Here is a 24269-nt window from a genome sequence, read left to right on the forward strand (position 1 = left end):
TAATGCGAACCATGGTGACTGTAGACATGTCAGTACACGACTTTTGTCGTTTTTGAAAAGGAAACAACTCACTGCTGTTCATTGTTCTTCTTTTAACAAAGAAATGTTGTCAACTTCTGACAAAACTGGTGCTTTAGCAGCATCCACACTAATGTCTTCTGCTATAATGGCACCAGCCTCTTGTTGCTGCTTGCTTACGTCACGGATGGATTTGCCAGTGAGAAACACAGAAAAAGGCGTATGCATCTGCTTTGCAAGGTTATGACATCTCTGCTGCAAAATAAAAATTTTAAACTAGTATTTTAATCCAAATTTCAGGTTAAAGAAATATCGCATGTTTTGCGATTTGAAAATTGCAACAGGCTATGTTAATCTCATTTTGGATTAATTGCCCAGCCCTAGTGACAACAATGGTAGTTTATAACCATTTTCTGCCCATTTTCAGGGCTTGTGTTTAGCAACAGACCTGAATATTTGACATTTTTATCAGGCACAGCTCACACAAGTGTTTGGTTATCACTGTATCCACAGCCTATTTTAGTGCTGGGGCTTACAATCATACCATTTTTTTTAGAGTGATTGATTTCAGGACATAGTCAACTCATTTTAACACACTGATATGATATTAAACAGAGAACATTTCACCATGCTGGATATGAATTCAAAAATGAAAACAAACAAGAACAGTCAGAAACAGAGCAAGTGGAGGTGACAATTCCATATCGACATGTCGACTAAATATTCCCCATTAAAAAAATTTATAAAAGACACATTTGTCTAAATTGCTGCTTTTGTTTGACTGTTTTAAACATTCTTTTCACACATTGTTCTCCTGTAGTAGCAGACAAGCAGATCTTGCAGGGTTTTTTTTTTTCAAAATCTCCTTTATTCTAGGGGTTTGTTTTGTGCCTCTTTGACAAAACTAATATTTTGTTTTAACTGTTTGCGCAATTTTAAAGAGCAAAAACACAACTAACTGCCAAAGTGAGACAGGCAGGCAGGTGTGAAGACTTCAGTTCACAAATATAATGTGATGTCAGAGGATAAACTCAAAGACACTTGTTCTAAAATTGTATTGTAGAATTCACATCCCTTCAGACAAACCAATAATGTAGCAGCAGTGTGAGTTATAGCCTCAGTTTCCTGTTCTTAGCTGACAGGAGTGGCACCTGGTGTGGTCTTCCTCTGCTGTAGCCCATTTGCTTCAAGGTTTGACAGTTTGTGCCTTCACCAGTCTGGTCACTCTTCTCTGACCTCTGCCATCAACAAGACCTTTGACCGGAGAACTGCAGCTCACTGGGTATTTTCTCTGTTTCAGACCATTCTCTGTAAACCCTAGAGATGGTTGTGTGCTTGACTTGATGCCTCTTGTTTGGCACGGAACACAACGAAAACAAAATCAGTCTGTTTTTCCATTAAAGGTTACCCAACAGAATTACTGAATGTTGAAAATGCAAGGTGAGCATATCGGATGTTTAATAAAGGTAAAGTACCTGGAAAGACTCAGTTAAATTTTAAAAGTCATGCTAAAAAGATTTGCCAACCATAAAGGCTAATCTCTGCTGTTTAATGGTGATAAGAACTGCTTGATAATCTATTGTGCCTTTCAGGTTTAAATTTTACACCTGTCTTACAAGTTAACTCAAGCAAATCGGCCAGTAATCAAATCCTTAGAAAGCCTCAATGATTGTGCTCTGAAATCCCTGGAAAAAAAAAATTCTAGACATCACTGCCACATTTTAAGTAAATACCAGATTTAAGGTTTCTGTACTTTTCATGATTTTCATGATATAAAATATGTGTTGAAAAGTTTACACTCACTTGCTTGCCTCTTTTCTGTCCATACACAGTGCAGTGTACAAACAAAAGAAAAAAACAAAACTCTAACAGATTTCTACAAAGTAATGCCAAACGAAGGTCCAGTCACTTCTTAATCAGTATCCCTGGCTACCATTACACTGTGAAGACAAAAGAACACTACAAACAACTGAGAGAAAAGGTTATTGAAAAGTAGAAAGCGGGGAATGGTTACAAAATAAATATTCCCAAAATTCACACACACCAATGAAAGTGCCATCAGGAGTAAGTGGAGCTTCAGTGTCTAAACCAGTGACACTTCCTAAGACTGCAGAAGCTGTCTGATTGGGAGATGACCCACTTTACCCCTAAAACAACCCTAAATGTTCAGCTCTTTCTGTCTAAGCTGACTTTGACATGCTGTTCTGTTGGTTTAACATGTTAAAATGTATCTTAATGTTTGCATTATGAAGTAAGCATCAAATAATGAGGAATCATAGCTTCAAATATGACATAAAGCCATGATTTAGTCCCAGAAATTCACTGAGTACTGTATATATGTGCTGTTTGAATCATATGTGTCCACATGATAATTTACAGTGTCTATAATGATTATTCACCTCCTTGGTTGTTTCAATCTTTTGTTGATTCTATAAATAAATCATGGTCAAGATAATTTAACCCTTTTAACAAAAAAAAAAAAAGAAAAACCTTTGTATTGTTAAAGTAAAAAAAAAAAAAAAAAAAAAAAGTTTTCTACAAAGTATTGTCAATTAAATAAAAACATGTAAAATAAGTGATTGCATAAATATTCACACCCTTTAAAGTGACTGACCTAATTCAAGAGAGGTCCAGGCTATTAAAAAGTATAAGTCAGGGGACAGATACAAAAAAAAATCTCCAAAGCACTGAACATCCCTGAGTTCAGTTAAATCCATCATCCAGAAATGCAACGAATATGGCACATGCCTAGACCAGGCCGTCCTCACAAGCTGAATGAGGATGCAAGAAGAAGACTATGAGAGAGGCTATCAAGACACCAATGACTGCTCTGAAGGAGTTCCAAGCTTCAGCAGCTGAGATGGGAGTGACTCTGCAGACAACAACTGTTGGACCGGTTCTTCACCAGTCAAAGCGTTATTGGCAAAGAGAAAGCCACTGTGGAGGAAAACTCGGATTAAATCTTGGCTGGAGTTCACCAAAAGCCATGTGGGAGACGACATAGCCATGGGAAAGAAAGTACTTCGGTCTGATGAAATGAAAATGGTGCTTTATGGCCATCAGACATGATACTTTGTTTGGTAGACATCTAACATTGAGCATCACCACAAACACACCATCCCCACTGCCAAGCATGCTGGTGGTAGCATCATGCTGTTGGAATGCTTCTTGGCAGCCAGTCCTGGAAGGAGGGTAAAATGAATGCAATGAAATATGGTAAAATCCTTAAAGACAATCTTTGAGTTTAAACATGGGAGAAGACTTATTTAACAGCAAGACAAAGACCCAAAGTATATGGTGAAAGCTACACAGAAATGGTTTTCAACTCATTGAGTGCCATTGACACACACACACACCCACCCCCACACACCCACACACACACACACATATATATATATGTATATATATATATATGTCATTTAAAAGCCAATGCTTGGGTGCCATTAAAGTATATATACGTCAATGGCATTTTTTTGGCGGCTGGCACAAGGGGGCACTCTAACGCTCCCTGTGAGTAATTTTGGGGCTTCTGGGATACGCAGTCGGAACACGGAAGATGGTAGATCAAAGTCAATGAGACCAAAGCATGGAGTGAAGACACCGGGATGGACGTAATCTAAGCTAAAAGTTCTAAAATATTCAGTATCGCCACAAATTGCCCCCCAAAAAACTGAGGGGTCAAGTGGCCAGTTTCGCCAGCGGACACCGGAAGAAACTTTCAACTTCAGTTACTCACTGGAACCGACAGCGAGTCCAGGCATCAGCGCGTTCATTCATCTGCCTCAGCCGGCCAAGAGGCTAAAGAATGCCACCAGGTCTGCGTTGGAGAAAAAGGCATCCACTGGCCAGCTTAATACATACAGTGACGACACTTCAGAGACGGACTTTTCCAACCCAGACTCTGAGGAATTGCTGCTGAGTGAACGGAGCGGGTCTTGTTCTCCGTCCCAGAGAGATGGAGGTAAGTCAACGTTAGAAACCCACTGATTATTCAGCCTGATTTATCAAATAAAACCATCACTTATGCGCTCACTCATGTGATTTCAGAAGCAGACTTGAGAGAAGAGCAAGCCCCATGCAGTTCTGCAACACCGTCTGTTGGCAGAAAAAGAGGTAAGAACAAAAAAAAAATCTATATTATAGATTATATATAATATATATAACATATTATATATTATATTACTTCTATAATTTACAGGCAGTGCCAGGGGACATGCAAGCAGGAGAGGATGTGGGCGTATCAGGGGTCCTGTGGCGGCCGTCCAGTTGTATTGTGCTGTATTTTGTATTTATTTTTATTTTATTTATTTTACAATAAAATAACATTTGTAATACAATTTTCAGATGTCTTTTATGTCACTGAAGGCAAAATTATGCATTAAATGCATTTTTCTCAGCTTTCTAGAAAAAAGTGGTCTTTTTGGTGAAACTAGCCTCTATTCAACTTCAGATAAATCAAGAATGGAACAAGGTGCAAACAAACGTTTTTTTTCCACGATGAAATAGAGAGTTTCTTCTTTCATTTGAGCTATTCTGTGCTTTCAGAGTCATAGTACAAAATATTCTGTGGGTCTTGAAAGATGAGTCAAAATGGCCAAACATGCTGGCACAAGCCACTTTCCATTTTATAAAAGGGCTGGCACTCAATGAGTTAAGAGAACAAGGTGAATGTTCTGGAGTGGCTGAGTCAAAGCCTGGAACTCAGTCCAAAAAAGAATTTGTGGTGAGACTTGAAAAGGACTGTTTTTGCCAGATCCCCCATACAACCTCACAGAGCAGTTGAGCAGTTTTGCAAAGAAGAATGGAGTAAAATTGCAGTATCCAATGTGCAAGCCTAATTAAAACCTATCCATTGCTGTGATTGCAGCCATCTATTAAAAAGTGGCCTGTAGGGGTGAATATTTATGTAGTCACTTATTCTATGGGACAGAACAGTGATCTCTAGCATCATGGAGCCTCCCCTCTCCATGTTAGCTTAGCCTGCCCACCTGAAATCCTCTACCTCACCGTGCTCCATGTTATGACTGGGATGACCATGCTGTAGGCTTGGCCATCACATCCATGACAATATTGCTAACTTCGGTGGATCCAGGCTCTGTAAATGCAAGCCCCAGGTACTGACAATGCTGATCCTACTTAGGCTAACACAGCTCAGAATATCAACTACAGAAAGACAACTGGTATTGACCTTTTTGGACCTAAAGCTCTACCTTCCCTCACACCATTTTCATAAGGGAAGAAATAAACAATAAGGACAAGCTATGAGAAAATGATGTCAACTTATAAATTATTAATAATAAAATAATATATTAATATATATTAATATAAGTCTATTTATTGGATATGCATGATACTATTCATAAGTCTATCTCTTAAACGTAGGTGTTGTGTTCCTCCTACCAGCGCATGGATATGCATTTGTTGACTGTTATAAGGCCTTATACATTTGGGCTTGTTTTCATTGGCATTCATATTGGAAGTGTTGCCCAGAAGAATTGCTCTTGGCACTGTGGGAATTGTTGTACCTGTGGTATTATTAAGTACAGTGAGCATATGGATTCTGAATGTATTCAGACATAGGAAAACCCAGAATATATGTATCAGTGCCCTCACTCATTTTTTACATCTCTCTTTTATGTCTGCTATTAAAGGGAAAATACTGACTACCAATGCCTCCCATTTCTCTTCTTTAAAGCTACACTCTAGAGCCTCCTTACACTTGTTTCATTCATAATTCCTCTCATCTATGAGTTAAGTTATTCCTCAGCAAATATCAGTACAAATACTGTTGTTTCCTGTTTGTCATTCACAAGTTTATCTAAGGGCAACAGTTCCAGTGATTGTAGGTGGCTATTTCTGTTTAATTATAATGTACGGCCCTGAATATAACTATAGCATGGTCAATATAATTTTTCTTTTTTGACAAAAAATACAAAAAACATCTTTATTATTCAAGTAAAAACTGATTTCTACAAAGTAATGTCAATTAAATACAAATATGTAACATAAAATAAAACCTTTATATAAATATTCACACCCTTCTAAGTGACTGACCTAATTCAACAGAGGTCCAGTCAATTGGTGCTAGTAGTCTCACAATTAGTGAAACTGGGATCACCTGAGTGAATGTGTCTCAAGTGATTGTAGTATAAAGACACCTATGTCTGGAAGGTCCAATCACTGGTTAATCAGTATTCCTTGCTACCATTACACCATGAAAACAAAAGAACATGGACAGAATGGAGACTGCTTACAAAAACTTTTGCCCAGGTTCTTCACCAGTCAAAGCTTCATGCAGAAGTGCTACAGAGACAGCCACTGTTAAAGAAAATTCTATCAGATCTTGACTTGAGTTCACCAAAAGGCATGTGGCATTGTCTTGCTGGGAAATTAGATTTTCTCCCAAGCCATAGTTCTCTTTCAGACTGAGTTAGATGTTCCTCCAGGATTTTCCTAGATGTTGCCGCATTTATGTTACACTCTACCTTTACAAGCCCTCTGAGACCTGCTGCCAAGAAGCATCCCCGCAGCATGATGCTGCCATCCCCATGCTTCACAGTGGGGAAGGTATGTTTGTGGTGATGTGCAGTGTTTGGTGTCATGTCTGTTGGCCACAATAAACCATTTTGGACTCATCAGACTGAAAAACTGTCTTTCACTTGATCATGGAGTCTCCTACATGGCTTTTGGTGAACTCTGGTCAAGGTTTAATCTGAGTTTTCTTCAGTAGTAGCTTCCTCTTTGCCACTTTTCCATAAAGCTTTGACTGGTGAAGAACCCGGCCAGTCATCAGTGTCTTGGTGGCCTCTCTCATAGTCTTCGTCTTGCATCCTCATTCAGCTTAAGAAAACGGCCTGGTCTAGGCAGGTGCTATATTCCTTCAATTTCTGGATGATGGATTTAACTGAACTCAGGGGGATGTTCAGTGCTTTGGAGATTGTTTGTATCCGTCCCCTGACTTATACTTTTTAATAGCCTTAGCTCCGAGTTGCTTGGCGTGTTCTTTTGTCTTCATGGTGTAATGGTAGCAAGGAATACTGATAAACCAGTGACTGGACCTTCCAGACAACGGTGTCTTTATACTACAATCACCTGAGACACATTCACTGCACTCAGGTGCAGGTGTTAACTAACTGTGAGAATACTAGGACCAATCGGCTGGACCTCTCTTGAATTAGGTCAGTCACTTTAAAGGGTGTGAATATTTATGCAGTCACTTATTTTACATTACATGTTTGTATTTAATTGACAATATTTTTTAGAAATCTGTTTTCACTTGAACAATACAAAGGTTTTTATGTATTTTTTGTCAACAAAGTTAAATTATCTTGACCATGATTTATTTATAGAATCAAAAAAAGAGTGAAACATCCAAGGGGATGAATAATCATTATAGACACTGTAAATAATCATGTGGACACACATCTATATGATTCAAACTGCAGATATATACAGTACTCAGTGAATTTCTGGGACTAAATCATGGCTTTATGTCATATTTGAAGCTATGATTCCTCATTATTTGATGCTTATTTCATAATGCAAACATTAAGATACATTTTAACATGTTAAACCAACAGAACAGCATGTCAAAGTCAGCTTAGACAACAAGAGCTGAAAATTTAGGGTTATTTTAGTGGTAAAGTGGGTCATCTCTCAATCAGACAGCTTCTGCAGTCTTAGGAAGTGTCACTGGTCTAGACACTGAAGCTCCACTTACTCCTGAAGGCACTTTCATTGGTGTGCGTGAATTTCCGCTGTTAGTTGGGCATGTTATCTAGCAGCTTCTGCAGTGTGAACATGAGTGTGAATGGGTGAATGTGACATGAAGTATATGACGCACTTGGAGTGGTCAGGAAAACAAGAAAAGTGCACAAGTGCATTTTATTTTCCATGTTAACATTTACATTTTCATTTCAAAGCACACAGGGACGTACTCTGAAAACTAAAGCCACTAAACCACTAAACCAGAGGGTCTGGTGCTCTCTAGTCAAGCAGTCAACTGCAAAAAAAAGAAGCTATTTAACCAAGGGAAAACAAAATATTCCAGCATGTTAAAAGATTATTTAAGCATACAGTTCACCTGGTGCGATAGTTTATCACTAGATTACATCTTGTCATGTTTTCTTGAGGAAAGGATCCTATTGAAATGCTTTGATTCTAACTACTTAGCAGAAAAGTAAGGAAATTAATTGGTAGATTATTTTTTTGTTGTAACAATGCTTCTTAGCAATAAATCCTACACCATTGGAAACCCAGTTTATTTCCCTTTGAAATGGTATCGCATTAGTAAGGAGCATGCATTTGTGGGATGAGCAGCAGAGCTGAGCATGTGGGTTGCACCCATAAATAACTGTAAAATCTTCTCTGCCAAAGTCAAGCAGCTTATTCTGCCATTGACTCTTGTTTGGTGGATTTGATGATTGAAGTCTGAAGAAACAAGACATATTGGCAATTAAACAATTTATTCATGTAACAAACAGTAGCACAACAGCCTGGCACCTCCTCCCCATGCTGGTCACCAGCCTGGTCACACACTGCTGTGGGATGGCATTCCGTTCTTTAACCAGCATTTGTCAGCAAATGTGGTTGAGTTGGTCACTCTGGCACAAACAGCACTCCTAGAGGTGGCCTTACACCTAACAAACTTTTCTTCTGATTTCAAAGTTGTAGACAAAATTCCACAGCCAGAGTAAAATCATGGGGGTCTTGCTAAAGTTGCAGCTCACTCCCGTTGTCTCAGTCGTTAGGTGTAAGGTGGTCTTCAGACTCAATTTTAGCCGTTGTAAGGTGTTTTTTCAGCCTTGGCGTTACGATAATACAGAACATGTTTGATATTGTCATAAGTCTTAAGTCTGGGCTTCAGCAATATGTGTTTCTCAGTGACATGACCAACATCCATGACCAATGGGAGCTGGTGCTGTGCATAAGCACATTAATTCACTTCATTCTTCAAAACATGAACGTGAGCATAGATCATTCTAGAGCTGCTGGATGTCCGCTCATGACTCATGTAACTGAAAAACTATTCTGCTCAGAGCTGCAGTCAGATCTCTACACCGGTGTGTTTGGGCCTTGTTTGTCTGTTCATTCCTGGCTGACATAACAAGTAAGGTAAACCGCCACTTGGTTTTTCAAAGTAAAGGCCCAATCATCATTTCATACGGTGCTCTTATTCTGAAGTTTTTCTGGTTCTAGTTCTCCGGTTGTTGCAGTAACATGCAAAGTTGCCTTGGTGTTTAACTTTCCTTTTATTTCTACTAGATATAATTGATTTAAAAACATCTGATTATGAAAGATATGAACTCAAATGCGATCTCCATCTCCTTCTACATCTTGTTCTCTGCTCAAATTGTTGTTGTGAATTTCTACCAGATGCATGATGGGAAATAATATTAAAAGGAATCGTATTCTAGTCTAGTGACTCACAGTCTTTGCAAAAACTTAGTGTGAGACTAAAAACTCTATGGCATGCCGACAAATTGTCTTTAGATGTGAGATTGTCTCAAGTGTCAGTCTTTTTAGAGTGTTTTAGGAGTTTTAGCAAAGTCATCTGGTGTAAGGCCGGCATAAGCTGATCCCACAAGTGTTTAATGAGGTTGAGGTCAGGACTGCTGGGAGGCCATTTATCCTTTTTATGATGATTTAAGATTACATTTGATGACCGAAATGTCCGTAAAAAATCTGAAATATTCTGGAGCAATGACGATGACAGGATAGAATGGTTGTTTACTTTTAATATTTATAAGTTAGCCTCTTTCATTGCAAAAGCCTGGAAGAAGTGGCAGGATGGCTTGTTTAACTAGTCTACTATATTATCGAGCGTCTACTTTTGGTTTCTGGTCTTTCTGTAAAGATAATGGTGTCTTGTAAACCCATTTGGGCTGGGCAAATTGTTTATGCATGACACAATAATAAAATTTAATCTAATCTAATCTATCCTCTCCACTCCCAAATTCGGGAGGTAGTCTCTGATAAACCCCACTCTGGCGAGCATGGTCATCTTGAAGGATAGAGTTTGGCCCCCAACTGTGGAGATTGCCACTGGTTGCTGAATCTCTCTGTACTGAGACTGCCTCCCATGCCTCATACCAAGCCTGAATTTTAGCACCTGGAGGTACCAGAAGCTCAAAACAAGAGTCAATAGCAACAGCAGAATAAGCTGTTTGGCATTGGCAGAGAAGATTTGACAAATTTTTCATGGGTGCAACCCACATACTCAGCTCATCCCACAAATTCATGTTCCTTACAAATCTGGCATCATATAGTAGGGATATAAACAGGCTTTCCAATGGTATAAGATTTATTGCCAAGCAGCATTGAACAACAAAGAAATATTACACCAAACACAAATTTTCTTACTTTTTGTGCTAAGTTTATTTGATGAAAAAATAGCTAATATGATTAATCATACAGAAATATCACAAACAAACATTCAGAGCAGGCCATTTATGGGTTTGCTTCCTGGTTTGATTGCTTAGTTTGGCTTTTCAGAAACAGAAATTACCTCCCTATTTTCCTGCTGATGCTTTTTTTTGTCTCTGCCTTCTTTTGTTTCCTTAAAGACTCCTTTCTCTGCTCAGATGTTTCTAAAAACTTAGGTTTTGTTTCTTTACTTTGATGGTATTGAAGTCCACCAAATAGAAGCTTCTGGGTATTTTCTCTGTTACCAGCAACTAAAAGCATGAAGAAAACAGCTACACCCATAACAGCTTCAAAGGAAATCCAAGAATTGCTTTCACCTCTGGTGGAAGCTGGATTTGATTAAAATTGTTCTTTAAGAATATAATATGTCCAAAAATTTCTCAATATTTTCTTTGGTGTAAATATTTGTTTTAGGGCTTTATAACCATCCACAAAACATTTTCTTTTCAGCAGTATATACCTTATGGTTTTTACTTTAGTGACATAGAATAGAACATGATGGTTAACATCAGTGGTTCCCAACCTGGGGTCTGGTGCCAAGGATCTTAGGGGGGTACGGGACCCTGTCTGGTCTAATGTTATCAAAATTATATATATATTTAAATAACATTTTCATGCAGTTCACAAACAGTTATCAGCAACTGTCAGTCCTCTGCATCAATCTCCTAGTATGGCTGCTAATCCAAGTTAGTTAGTTGCACAGCTGAAAACCATTTAACTAATAAGGGAGCAAAAACACTGGACACTGGAAGACCGGAAGAAGGTGTTCTGCACTGATGAGTCCAAGTTTGAGGTCTTTGGTTTAAATAGAAGAACATTTGTGAGCAACAGAACAAATGAGAAGTGGGTGCAGGTGCTTTGGAGGTGGAATAGGAGATTTGTAAAGAGTGGAGGGGACTCTGAGGAAGGAAAGCTATCACAAGATTTTGCAGTGCTACACCATACCCTGTGGACAGCACTTGCTTGGGGCCAATTTCATCCTACAACAGACCCAAAACACACCTCCAAAATGTCTACGAAATATTTAAAGAAAGAGCAGTCAGCCAGAATTCTGACTGTAATGGAGTGGCCAGCACAGTCTCCGGATCTGAACCCTATTGAGCTGCTGTGGGAGGAGCTTATGTATGGCGTATGGTACAGGAAGGAAGACTCCATCAAGTCAATCCATCTTGTGGGAGATTCTCCAGGAAGCATGGGGGGTAATCTCATCAGATTACCTTGAAAAACTGACAGCTAGAATGCCTAAGGTCTGCATGGCTGTAATTAACACAAAAGGTGTTTTTTTTCAATGACAGCAAAGTTTAAAGAACATCTTTCATTAAAATCATTATTTCTAACTCTGTCAAAGCTATGTGTTCTGAGCTGAGCAAAACCCTGCTCTACTAAACTTCAGAAATGGACCCAGCAGGAACCAGCACATTTTGTTGGGCCAAATTGTGACAAATCTAGAACGTGGTACTAATGGATTCTGTGTGTTTTGGGTGTTTTTTTTCCCCCTCTGTGCTACTATTAGAGATAATATTAGATGTTACAGGGGCTGGTAATAGATCCAGGGTCTAGATTGGTGGAGCTTGCAGGGCAGAATGTGTGTGCCTGTTTCACTGAATATGTGGAGCTCCTGCTATTTCTTTACACATTGTGATTTAGCGACACCATGACACAAAGTGAAATCACACCAATATTACACCATTGTGGAATCAATATGAAAGTGCCAACATAATAATAGCAGAGCTTTGTTACAGCTCTGCTGCAGAATTGCACTCTAAAAAGTTTCCTTTCTATTGAGATAATCTGATCAAATGTTTTATGATGACTTGGAATAGCTCAGCAATTACTGGACTAAATTCAGTCCATAGACTGTTTAAGAATGGACTGTGTAACACCTGACCTCGGCAAAGCCAAAAGTTTAAGTGCTCCCCCTGCTGTCTGGCTGCACCACAGGTCATAAACCCACCTCTTCTATTAAAACAGATGGGACATGAACCCAAAATACTTGTCAAATTAACTTCCCAAACCCAGATTTGATTTGATTTTCATTTTTTTATCACACTGATTTGTTTTCAGATGATGTCTCTGACAAGTTTCCTTTTAATTAGTTATTTGAGGCTATAAAAAGGTGTTACATGCCATGATTGGCAGCATGTGAAATGAGGCTCCTGCAGTGCTGTCTGCACCACTTTAGCAGAGCAGAGAAGAGGCAATAAAATGAACACCAACACAGCAGTCACTGAACTTTGCATAACTCTGAGATTTGTTTCAAATTGACACAAGAAGATGAAGATCTTTGTCTTTTTAGTGCAGTTTTGTGAGTGAAAGTAGAAAAACTTTAACACTGTTGTTCTTACCGCCAGTCTTTTTCAGCAAGTGGGTGTCACAGGGGTTCTCGAGTTTCATAAAACTAAAGGAGAATAATTCTGTTAATTCATCTTTATATGCGACAATCTATGGTCTTAACATGCATGAAATTAAGGTTGTATCAATTTAAGGAATGTGTGCAATTAGCTGACTGATTAAAGTCTGCACGTCAGGAGTCTGCAGCAGAATTTTTAGGAAGTAACTTTGATTTGGAATAATTTTCACTGATTCATAACAAAAATCCAAGGCCACTTTGATGGCTGTTAATGGCAACTGCCATGTTGCTATAGCGCTCTACTCCTATATATTAACAGGAACAGTGAACAGATAGCATCAATAGCATTTATATTTGTGTGGCTGTTCTGGGATCCCCTCTGCCCTTCTCAAGCCTACATGGACAGGATCAAGCAGAAACAGTACATATTTCTACCCTTCCTAAGTGTACAAATAAAGCCTGAAGAAGGGAGAAAAGCAGCAAAAAATAAATAAATAAATAAAAAAAACAGCGGAGCAGGCATCAGTGACAAGAAAATTACATTGATTAAGTCAGATGCAGAATAAAGGAGGAGCTGGGGTGGAGGGGGGTTGCAAAATATGGCTTTGCAGAGGGAGCAGAAAAGAGTAGCCAGGCTACAGCAGCTTAAATTAGGTCACATGAAAGCTATTTGCCAATAGCATGCTCAAAAGCAATCAGCTGGCTGTCAGTTGATGAGGCATGAATGAGATCAGCTGATCTCATTATTAGAAGCTAGCTAAGTCACATAAGCCCTGACTTGTTAGCATGCCAATATGAAAACCAAGCCATGGTGCAGCTGAGACTCAGCCGGCATGCACGCAGTCTGAAATGTCTGTTATGCTGTGATCTTGTTTTGAAAAAAAAAAAAAACAGTGCCCAATTTTGGCAGTTTTCTCTATTTTCTTAACCTAAAACGAGTCGACCCAAGCTAATTAAAATCTGCATTTAACCAGATTTGTAATCAGGACTGTACCAAATCGATTCATGGCCAAAGCCTTCCCAGGATTCCATCTTATGTGGGAGTTTCTCTGGTGTAAGCTCCACACTCTATTTTGCAATAAACAATCTTGTCCTGGAACTTTATCCCAGTTCAGTGTTTTGGTTTTCAAATTTGTCTGTAAATTTTGTTGAAGCAAACTGCAGTCTACTGTGGTGGAAGCTTCCAAAACAGATAAATGAATCAGAAGAGCCATTTCCAATGCTGTGTGTTGGTCTGATTTCAGAATCAAATCTAATCAGTGCCTCCTTCTCTCAGTGTGGTCTCATTACCCAGTGTTACACCATGAGAATTTCTCTGCATGTCCATCATTTGATTCAGGGGAATCAGTATGGAAGCACATACAGGCCAACAGGTAGTTTATAAATGTGCTCTTCATAGAAATCCCTTTTCATGGAGCTGTGCTAATAATGACTGAAAAAAATGAGATTAAATCAACTCTCATCTGTATGTGGTGTAAGGTACATGAGAGTAGAGATTGATTTTTCCCTCCTTCTGGCAGGAACTAATGAAATATATGATGTCTTACAAATGCTTCCATTATGTGAGACATCACCTTTTTCACAATCTCCCAGGTGTCACTAAGTGGTTTTGGGGCCTATGGGAGCCATCGGCAGCTCTCATTAGAAACTCAGTTGTGACCCTGTCTTCAGCATGTCATCTAGAAGCACGCATTACTTACAGCGCTCATTGATTGCCAGCACAATCACTCGGCCTCTGACAGGCACATAGGCTGATGAATCCAGAGGGCCCTGGATATCCTGCTGTTCAATTCCCCCACATCAGCACTCCGGTCAATAACGCTTTCTATCGATAGGGCACCAAGGAGGGAGAGATGGCTCTTCATCACCTGCTGCTACTGACAGCTGTCAGCACCACTCAACATAAAATCAAAAGAACAAAATAACAGCATTCTTTGAAAACAACAGAAGACAGCCCACAAAGAAATCCCACCACGTTGTTTTCCAGTAGCCAAGGGTGTAATTACCTGCAGGTGATTGGCTGATGGCACTGATGGCTTCAGCAATTGATCATCTCCGATCGTGAGCAGACTAGCAGCAAAGGAGTGGACCACTTAACAAGATGAGCATCTGTTTATGAGCCTTGAACAGACTCAACCAATTAGGACTGAGCTGCCTTCACCTCCACACAATAACACGCTCTTTTAGGGAACTTTTGAATGTGCTATTTTGTCCTCACATAAACAGCTTTGGTGTGGAAAGCAAGTTGTGTGATAAAATTATCTCCTTCAAAGCTGAAGTGAGGAGTTTTTTTTTTTACTAAGGAGAAACATACCTTTTTTTTGTTTTGTTTTGTTTTGTTTTGTTTTTTTTAACTGATTCCACTTCATGGCCCAAAAAACAAATAAATCTACCAGTAAGTATTGGTTATTTACAGTTATAGGTATTTTAAATGAATATATCTGCTGCAACTAGGTTGGTGTCAGACAAAACAATTCACAGCAATGTGCTTAGACAGCCTTTATAGCATTTTAGTATGTAAATGCATGTAATGCACTGATTGGAAACTTACAGCAGTTGTGAGTGAACACCCAACCTTTAATACATAACACTTGGTGTGACTACAAACCACAGGGTTTTATCCACATTTGCATAGTCTCTTTATTTTATAGCCATACCTCATATGCTGTGTGTCTATATAAATAAGTTGTGAATATCAGCTTACACTGTTAACAAAGCATATTTATGCACAGTAACACATGGCTTTATCAAAAATTAAAACCGTTTCAGAGCTTGTGTTTAATGTTTGTGTTACTGTCCAGATGGCACAAAACCAACTCTATGTATACCGTTTAATTTGTAGATGCTACCATTATAGCTATTACAGCTCTTTATTATGCTGCTGCAAAATAAATGGGGCAGTGTTAGACAAAACAGCTTTAACCCACTGAGACCAACATAGATGTATAAGAAGAGGCACAGGTTATAAAAAGTTATATCACTTTTGAACCATAAATCATAGTCCTTTTACTTTTTTCCCCTCTTACTGCTAGCTGTTGCACTATTCTAATGATGCTATTCATGCCTTTAAATCCACTGCAGAAATTGGCCAGCTTCCCGGTGTATTTGGCGATTAAATCCACACCACTAAATAAGACATTTAACCATGGACATTTTAGAAAATATGTTTGATCATGTCTGCCTCTAGCTTTGAATGCTAACAACCATGTTGCATACCAGAATACTTTGTGGCACCTGACAGCCAGCGGCAAGCTGTTCCATCATAGCCTGGCACGCCAGATGGATTTGTTTCACACATTCATCTGGTAAACCACTCATAGACGGCGTTTGGGAGAGGGCAGAGCCTTTGAAAAAAAACTTGAAGGGTAGTTGGATGAAAGGTCTGTCTGTCACATCTTTACGGGCCAATCAGAGCAACAAAACACTTTCCATCGTAGCAGCTAGAGTTGCGCCCCTACCAAGGAGTAAACTCCACAGAGAACTGCATAACATGAACCATGACGACTGTAGACATGTCAGTACACAACTATTGTCATTTTTGAAAAGGAAAAAACTCACTGCTGTTCTTTGTTCTTCTTTTAATGAAGAATTGTTGTCAAGTTCTGATAAAACTGGCGCTTTAGCAGCATCCACGCTAATGTCTTCCTCCATAATTGCACCAGCCTCTTGTTGCTGCTTGTTTACGTCACGACTCCGCTGCAACCGAAAGTACTGCCCTACTTCGCTGATTGGTCCTGTCAATTTCTAACCAGGTCCAAACGATTCAGATGGGATTTCTGCAAAATGGATTCGCCAAACGGGCGAATCCATCTGCTTTGCAAGGTTAGTTCCATCACCCCTTGTCAAACTGCACAAATATAACTGCAAGATCCTGGTGGGGATGCTCAGAATAGCTCATAATGGAGATAGAGAGAGACAGAGTGCCTCTGCTGTGGCCCTCTATGTCACTGCAGACTTTTTTGTAAACATGAATTTTTTGTAGACTTTTTTGTCACAGAGTGATTTTTTTTTTTTTTCTTCATTTTTTGGTCCAAGATTGCGCAAAAATGTCGTCATTGTCTACTGTGTGTCACACATAAAAATCTGAAGGTTTTATGAAAAAAAAAGAAGATGTTTAGAGTTTGACTGTCTACCACAGGGTTGATGTTTAACAAGCTTTTAAAGACAAAAAAATCCCACTGAGGCAGAATGGTTGAAAATACTTTAGGGCTTGAGGGGTTAACTTACTCATTACATGAGTAATTAATAATGCTTTATAGACGATGACATTTGTATTTGCCAATGCTCACTAATGCTTTGTAAATACTAAACTTGTGTCGCTATTATAAAGTGACAGCAATGCTTCCTTTAAAAGATGCCATGAATGGACATAAAATCAGAACTACACGTATTTTAGTTGTCTCATATGCATGACTCAAATACAAGCCTTGTCATAAATGCTCAGGCTTTCTAACATGCACCTTTACACTAACACAAACAAGCTAACCACCAGCTACACAGTTACAAATGTTTCCTGTGAGCTTGAGGTTAGGTTCTATTTTCTGCATATGTTTCTCATATCTTTCATGGCATGCATATATGGAGTCTGCTATTTTGCACTCCTGCAATCAAGGACAAAAAGCCCTGTATAGGAATCAGCTCATAATTTTCATGATAAGTTATTTCATTACGTTTTCTGTTAACTTCAAGAATATTGAAATACCCCTTTAAAGAGAAGAGAAAATCAAAGTGGTTGAATCATATGAGGTACCTAGCAGTATAAGCTGTATTAGCCTGCATTAATTTCAGTGAGCATCGCTCCTTTAAGAAGGACTTGCTGGTTGTACCATCCAGGAAGCTAGGCTATACAGTGTAACAGATGGATACAGTTTCTCCTAGGAATTTTTGGGTAAAAATGGTCCACAAAACAATGTTGGCTCAGACGTATGCATTATAATACAGTTTTGAAGCATTTTATTTTAGACCCAGAAAACCTCTATATTTATGTCACTATTTTGCAAGAAAGAGCATGAAACCGCTAGCTAAAACCTGCAATGCAAAATAGTGAGAAAAACACAGAGGCTCCTGGGTATGAAACAAAATTCTTCAAAGTGTGTTTAATAGTGTGTTTGTTTGAGCCAACATAGTTTTGTGGTTATTTTTTTTACCCAAAATTCACTAAATTCCAGGGAGAAACTGGCCGGTAAAACCTCTTAAAGGTCGCAAAATAAACCTTTTCAGGCTTTTCTAACAAAAATATTTGCCCCTGGCCTGTCACAATCCTCCCAAAATCAGAAAATACCCTCCTTTCTCTTTCTCCACCTTTCAGAAAATGTTTGCTGAAACAAGCTGTTCTCACATTTTCCCCTCATGATTTCATGTGGGGAGTTAGCAGCACCCCCAGGTTCGGTTGGCCCTCCCTGCTTGGAAGAAAGTTCAGGATCAAGAGAGCCACATTCATTTCCTGAGAGGGGTGGAGTTAGGGGCAGAGTTAGACAGCTTATTAACATTTAAAGCAACAGACACAGAGATACCTCGTTCTGAGCAGGGCTGAAACAGAGGGGGGTTTAGACATGCAAAAATCCAATACTGGAGTGTTTTTCAGCAACAAACTTCACAGGCATGTTTGGGGACCTCTGGGACCAATATAAACCTGCCTTGAAGGGGTTTAACATGTGACCTTTAAAGGAGCAATGCTCAATGAAATCACTGGAGGTGAACGCCACTTTGAATGCTAGGTACCTCATACAGCCCAACTTTGAAAATACTGAAAAATCCCTTTAGTGATACTGTTAAAATAGTGTACTTTTAATGTGTGGAACTTCATGTCACATTGTTAAAAGTCCAAATTATCATAGCATTGGACTCTGTTGCTTCATTTACCATTGCTCCAGTTATGCTAGTGTATGTAGTTGTATGTTAACATTTTTGAACATGTCAGAAAATCATCCAAACGGAGTGGAGGAGCACTGATTGGCTGTTGTGCACCAATACAAACCATACACAATAACGCTGAAATTCAGCCCAAATTTATAATCACTTGTGCATCAAAAATGTGGTCAAAAACAGCTCTAATTCACAAAGTTTCCTATAATGAACACAAGGATCTCTGTGCTCTTAGTGTCTCTGTGATAAAACCTGTGCTGCTCAGGGCAGGGCCATTTCTTAGTGTACATACAGTGCAGCTGATTGAAAGAAAATACCTCTGATGGAAAATGTTCCAACTACTGAAGGAAGAAAGCAGATAAAAAGGGAGCGATGGATATCCCATCAGCCCCAGGCGTGGGATTTAATTTTCCTCTATGAGCATTGCGGCTCCAGCTTGGGGAATGGATCATTTATATTCCCATGCCAGGTGGAAATGTGAAAGAGCATGTGTGCCTGGTGGTGTGTGTCTGTGTATGATTGTGTGTGAAATTCAGTGTATGTTACAAAGGGAGGGGTGGAGATAGAGCATGAGAGCATAACTAACCACAGACAGCCCAGAAGAACAATTCAGGGCGGTGATACAGTTGTTACTCGGTTAAATGATTCAGCAGTAAGAGGATAAACAGGAAAACAAAACAAATACCAAACTGACAGTCAGCATTGCAGCCTGGAAAAACCAACAGACACTGACAGGTAGATTATCTCCTTCCCACAGGCTGTTTAGCTCCAAGCAAGAACATGATCATATTAATCATGGCTCCTGATAGATCACCGCTGCTCCAGGTGACATCTCTATCATGCATCACATGCTGAATGCTGCAAAGCACACACATGTAATCCCTCCTGTCCAATGCAGCACATCCTTGTCACCTCTTCTGTCTCTGTGTAAAACATTAGCGGCTTTTGTGCTCAATACTGCAGACATACACGCATACAGCGTGTTCAGTCATGTCCTTGTCATCTCGCTGCTCATAAATAGACAACAGTTGTTCCTGGTGGGCTCTGTGTACACCACTGTACAAAACAATCTCCTCAGCCACACACGGTGACATTAAGATCACTTGACAACAACACACAAATACTCCCACGAGGCACAACATGAGAACATATTTGCATTGACTCGACTACTCAGCCGTAATACCTCTGGAAGCTTTAGGGCCCTGCTGGGAGGCAAAAGTGCTCAGTGTAGGTTTGAGATAATGACCTTGTTTATTCAATGGTTCGAAACAATTTCACTGCAATGGTTGGAAAATAATTCCCAATGCAAACAGGATGTTAAAATACCTGTAACTGCTCTTGGAAGGCTTAGGAAATGTGGCTTTTTGTTCTTTTAATCTGGGTTGTTGGAGCAGACGGCAGGCAGGAAGGTGCAGCAGAAAATGTGTACCAACGAGAGCAAAGAGGACTGGAAAATTAAGTAAACAAGCAAATGATGAAAATAGAACTGCATTAAGAGAGGGCACTGAGAAGAATCATTTATAAAGAGACGCTCAAATGAATGAGCTAGGGACGTGAGAGACTAGACAAATAAGCACCTGAAAGCCATCCCCTTTGTGAGTTAAAATCAGAATCACTAGTAAGTTACACCAGTTTCCAATATTTTTGGGACGCATGATTTTGGATTTTTGCTGTTATTAAATATGCCAATATTTGCAAATTTTGTTTAAGCCAATACAGAGATCAATACCATAATTTAAATTTGTATTTTAGACCTTAATATTGAGTCAAAGAAAAAAACTTCAACCGACATAAAGATCTATTGTTCCTGCCTAAAACTCTGCAAACTTGTTTGTACATTCTGACTTCAATATCATACCAACAATGTCATGCATCACCAAAATATTTGCACGGTCACTGGGCCTTCTGTCCTCACTCTACTGCCTGGATGTAAACAGGTAAACAGAAGGCATCTTGTAGCATGGAGCAGTAAAGCAGTATTTGTTATAAAGAATAGAGATATTGTTGTATGCAGGCTGTCAGCTTACTGTAAGTATAGTGACTGAAGTAATTATATTTAACACAGTGAAGTGGATTTTACCGACAAGTAATGCCTAAAGCCTGGCACACACTACACAATAATCATGCTGATTTCTGGCCTGATTTTCATCCAAAGTCCGCCAACGCCCGATGATCAGATTGTTCTAAAGAATACCTTGACACTGATTCCTGCAGTGTGTTAAGCGATATTTCCCTCACTAACTGTTCAGAAGGCATTCAGAGCAGCTCTGACTCAAGATTTAAATAAACATGTTCAATATTTGCAATCAGAAATCCCATTGTGTAGGGGGAAAACCCTTAACCTTGCAGAGCAGATGAATTTTCCAGACTCCATCTCTGTCATCAAGAAAATCAGATTCACTGTGATGTCATGCACTGACATGCATAACCTCTAACTGGGTCCAGGGTGAGTGATTTTTTTGTTAAAGTGCATTAGGGAATTAAAAGGTTCACGTTTTTCTACAAAGGATGGGTGGTGTCAAATAAAATCTTGTGGATTTTCACCTTAAATAATTAACTTCTCTCATTCATTGTCTTACATTACTTCTGCCCTGTGACCTATTGATGGCTGGTGTCAACGGTTGGGACATAACATTCATTTAGTGATGAGATTTACACTCAGGAGTTCTTGCATTGTGTTGTATTTTGAAATCGATTGGGTGTTTTGTGTGTTTATGTTCCTGCTTGGGTCAATCTGCTTCACCTGGATTGATGCGTGCTAAAAGTAAAGCCAACTGAAAATCAATTAGACCCATATTTCAAGCAGAGTTTAGCACAGAAGCCCTTCTAGCACACACCAGAGATGGATTGTGGTGCATGCTAAAGATTTAATAGTAAGGGGGGATTTGCTCTGGAGTTCAGAACACTTCACATGCAGATGTAAAATAAGAGGGTATGGCTGGTGGTGCTAGCACTGTTAACATTAGACATAATGCATTGTAAATGTTTTGACACCATTTTCTGCTGATGCTGTGATTTCAGTTTGAAAAGATAACACAGTTCATCATGACAGAAACTGCACAAGAGATGCTTCCAGACTTCAAGCTTCCATGCTTCAAGGACAGCAGTCACTTTGAACATCCCTACTGAATTCTATATCTTATTTATTCTAGACTGAATAAATAATTGACAAAGCCAATGTCATCCATTAGTCGCTAGCAAGGTTTTGAAAGCCTCAGTTTAGCCATGTTGTTATTTAGCGGAGCCAGAAGTACCTGGCGGAGATGGTGGCTCTTCACAGCAGTAAAGCATTGACAAAGCCTGAGTTATGAAAGCTATACAGTTGAGTTGTCAGGATCACAGAAATTTTTTATGTACTGGTAAACATCAAATAAAATGAACGTGTTTTGATAACATGGCAAAAAAAAAAAAATTACCTCATGGGGTCACTGTTAGGTTGAATAAAAGGCCAAGTTCCCCAACAATAATGTATACCATAAGTTAAAGGTTTCATTTTAATTATTATGAAAGATTCAGAAAATGAGATTCTGCTCTTAGTCTGCATTTTCCAGGATTATGTTTATGATAATAATGATGTAAAGCTCACTCTTAATGCTCCACAGGTTGGGACTCAGAGGAAACATAAGGACCAGTCGACATCACTGGCTCAACCCTCTGCTCTGTATATACACTACCATTATCATGTATCTCTAAGAGCCTGTTAAAGAACTTTAAAAATGCTGGTATTTGCTGACCAGTAAATCTATTATTTATTTAATTGTATTTAACCAGGAGAACCTCATTGAGATCAAGAATCTCATTTACAAGAGTGTCCTGGCCAAAACAAGCAGCAGCAAAGACAAAGACAAAAGAAAAACAATTATCAATTATCACGATAGTCTGTGTCCAACGGCCAAGTTTTTTTTGCTTAGACAAGCAGAACAGAGCGCAACCTCCGCAACAATAAAACTAAATCCTTTACCTTACTACATGTTTGTGCAAAAGTGTTGATATGTGTCTAAAGTTTTCTCTGTTTCATCTAAATTCAATCAACCACCTCAGCTCTCTTTAGCGTTTGCTCATGACAGCTGTGGGTTAAAAAATTGACTCTATGGCGTGCAGATGGTCAAGCGGTTTAAGTGTGCACCATATACACGGGTGGCCTGGGTTCAAATCCAGCCTGTGGCCCTTTGCAGCATGTCTCTCCCCACTCTCATCCCTGTTTTTCCAAGTCTATCCACTGTCCTCCTTTATCTAATAAAGGCACGAAAAGGCCCAAAAATAAATCTTAAATAAAATTGACTCTAAATCTTTTTTTACTAGTGGTGTATGAGTATAGTTCATTTTGTATTTTGGCAGCAGAGGTGTCTCAATGTCGTTGTGGGAAGTTATCATCAGGCAAGCGTACCCATCATCCTTTGCACTCCACTTGCTGGCTTGATCTAACAGCGCAAAAATGGTGGATGCTACCAGAGGTGAGGGAGGATAACAAAGAGTGATAAAGTTTTTAAAATTGTGGAGGCTCCAGCACTTTAAATCTGACATGTGGAAGCATTTTGGTTTTCCAGTGTCAAGAAATGAGAAAGGAAAAAAGTTGTGAGGAGGAGAATCCAGCCAGGCCAAAGACTCTTTGGGAGGTGTTCACAATCCCACTTCCCCACAACAGGGTGAGAGCCCAACAGATCACATGGTGCATGGGTGAATATGTTACCAAAGACATGCAGCTATTTTCAGTGGTGGAAAACAGAGGTTTTAGAAGTTAAGAAACATGCTGCAGCCAAACCTAATTCACACCTATGGTACTTTTGTAATATTTAATGTGCAATTGTATATCTACAATAATATATACAATAATAATGCCATGGCTATTTTGTCAAATCTTTTGTTGTTGTTGTTTTTCATACAACAATGAGTACCAAATCGTGCACTTGTCACAGAGGTTTTATCGTACCCAGAGATTTTGAAACCATTGCATGCCTACTTTTTAGCCTGCTGTTACATCAATAAGCTCCAAAAATGAAACCTTTAAAAGTTGATGGATTGGCCGAATTCTTTGTCCATGTCTGTCCTCAGGCAGATTTATTTTGAAGCATTTATGCCTGGTCTGAAAAAGGAATGCGTCAATAGCTACAGGTGTGGTTTAGTTGTACTGCGAGCCTGCAAACAATGGTAACTGGTGAAGTGTTTAGCTTGGATACAGCTATTGAAGCAGTTTTGTCAGCACTGGATGACATTTCTTTGTCAAAGAAGAGCAGAGAACCACACTGAATGAATCTGTTTGTGGAAGAGATTTTGTTGCTCTTGTCCTGACCAGCTTGGGTCATGAGACTGTGGTCATTTCGAGTACGGTTTAGTCATATAACAAGCTGATCTAGCTATAGCGGCAGCTTATATCAGATCTGGACATCGTTTCTTTAATCAAAGAGAAACCACACTGAAAGCTTTTCTTGGTGGAAATGATGTCTTTGCTCTTCTCCCAACTGGCTTTGGCAAGAGTTTGATTCACTAACTGGCTCCACTGCTGGTAAACAACAACAGCATCTGCCTGTCAGGCTAACGTTATGTATTTTATTCTCCCTCTCTCTGCACATCACAATGTCTTAAATGTTCTACCTTTCCCAAAGCTGTTGTA

Source organism: Cheilinus undulatus, linkage group 1, assembly GCF_018320785.1.
Source record: "Cheilinus undulatus linkage group 1, ASM1832078v1, whole genome shotgun sequence".
In the NCBI taxonomy this organism is placed as follows: domain Eukaryota; kingdom Metazoa; phylum Chordata; class Actinopteri; order Labriformes; family Labridae; genus Cheilinus; species Cheilinus undulatus.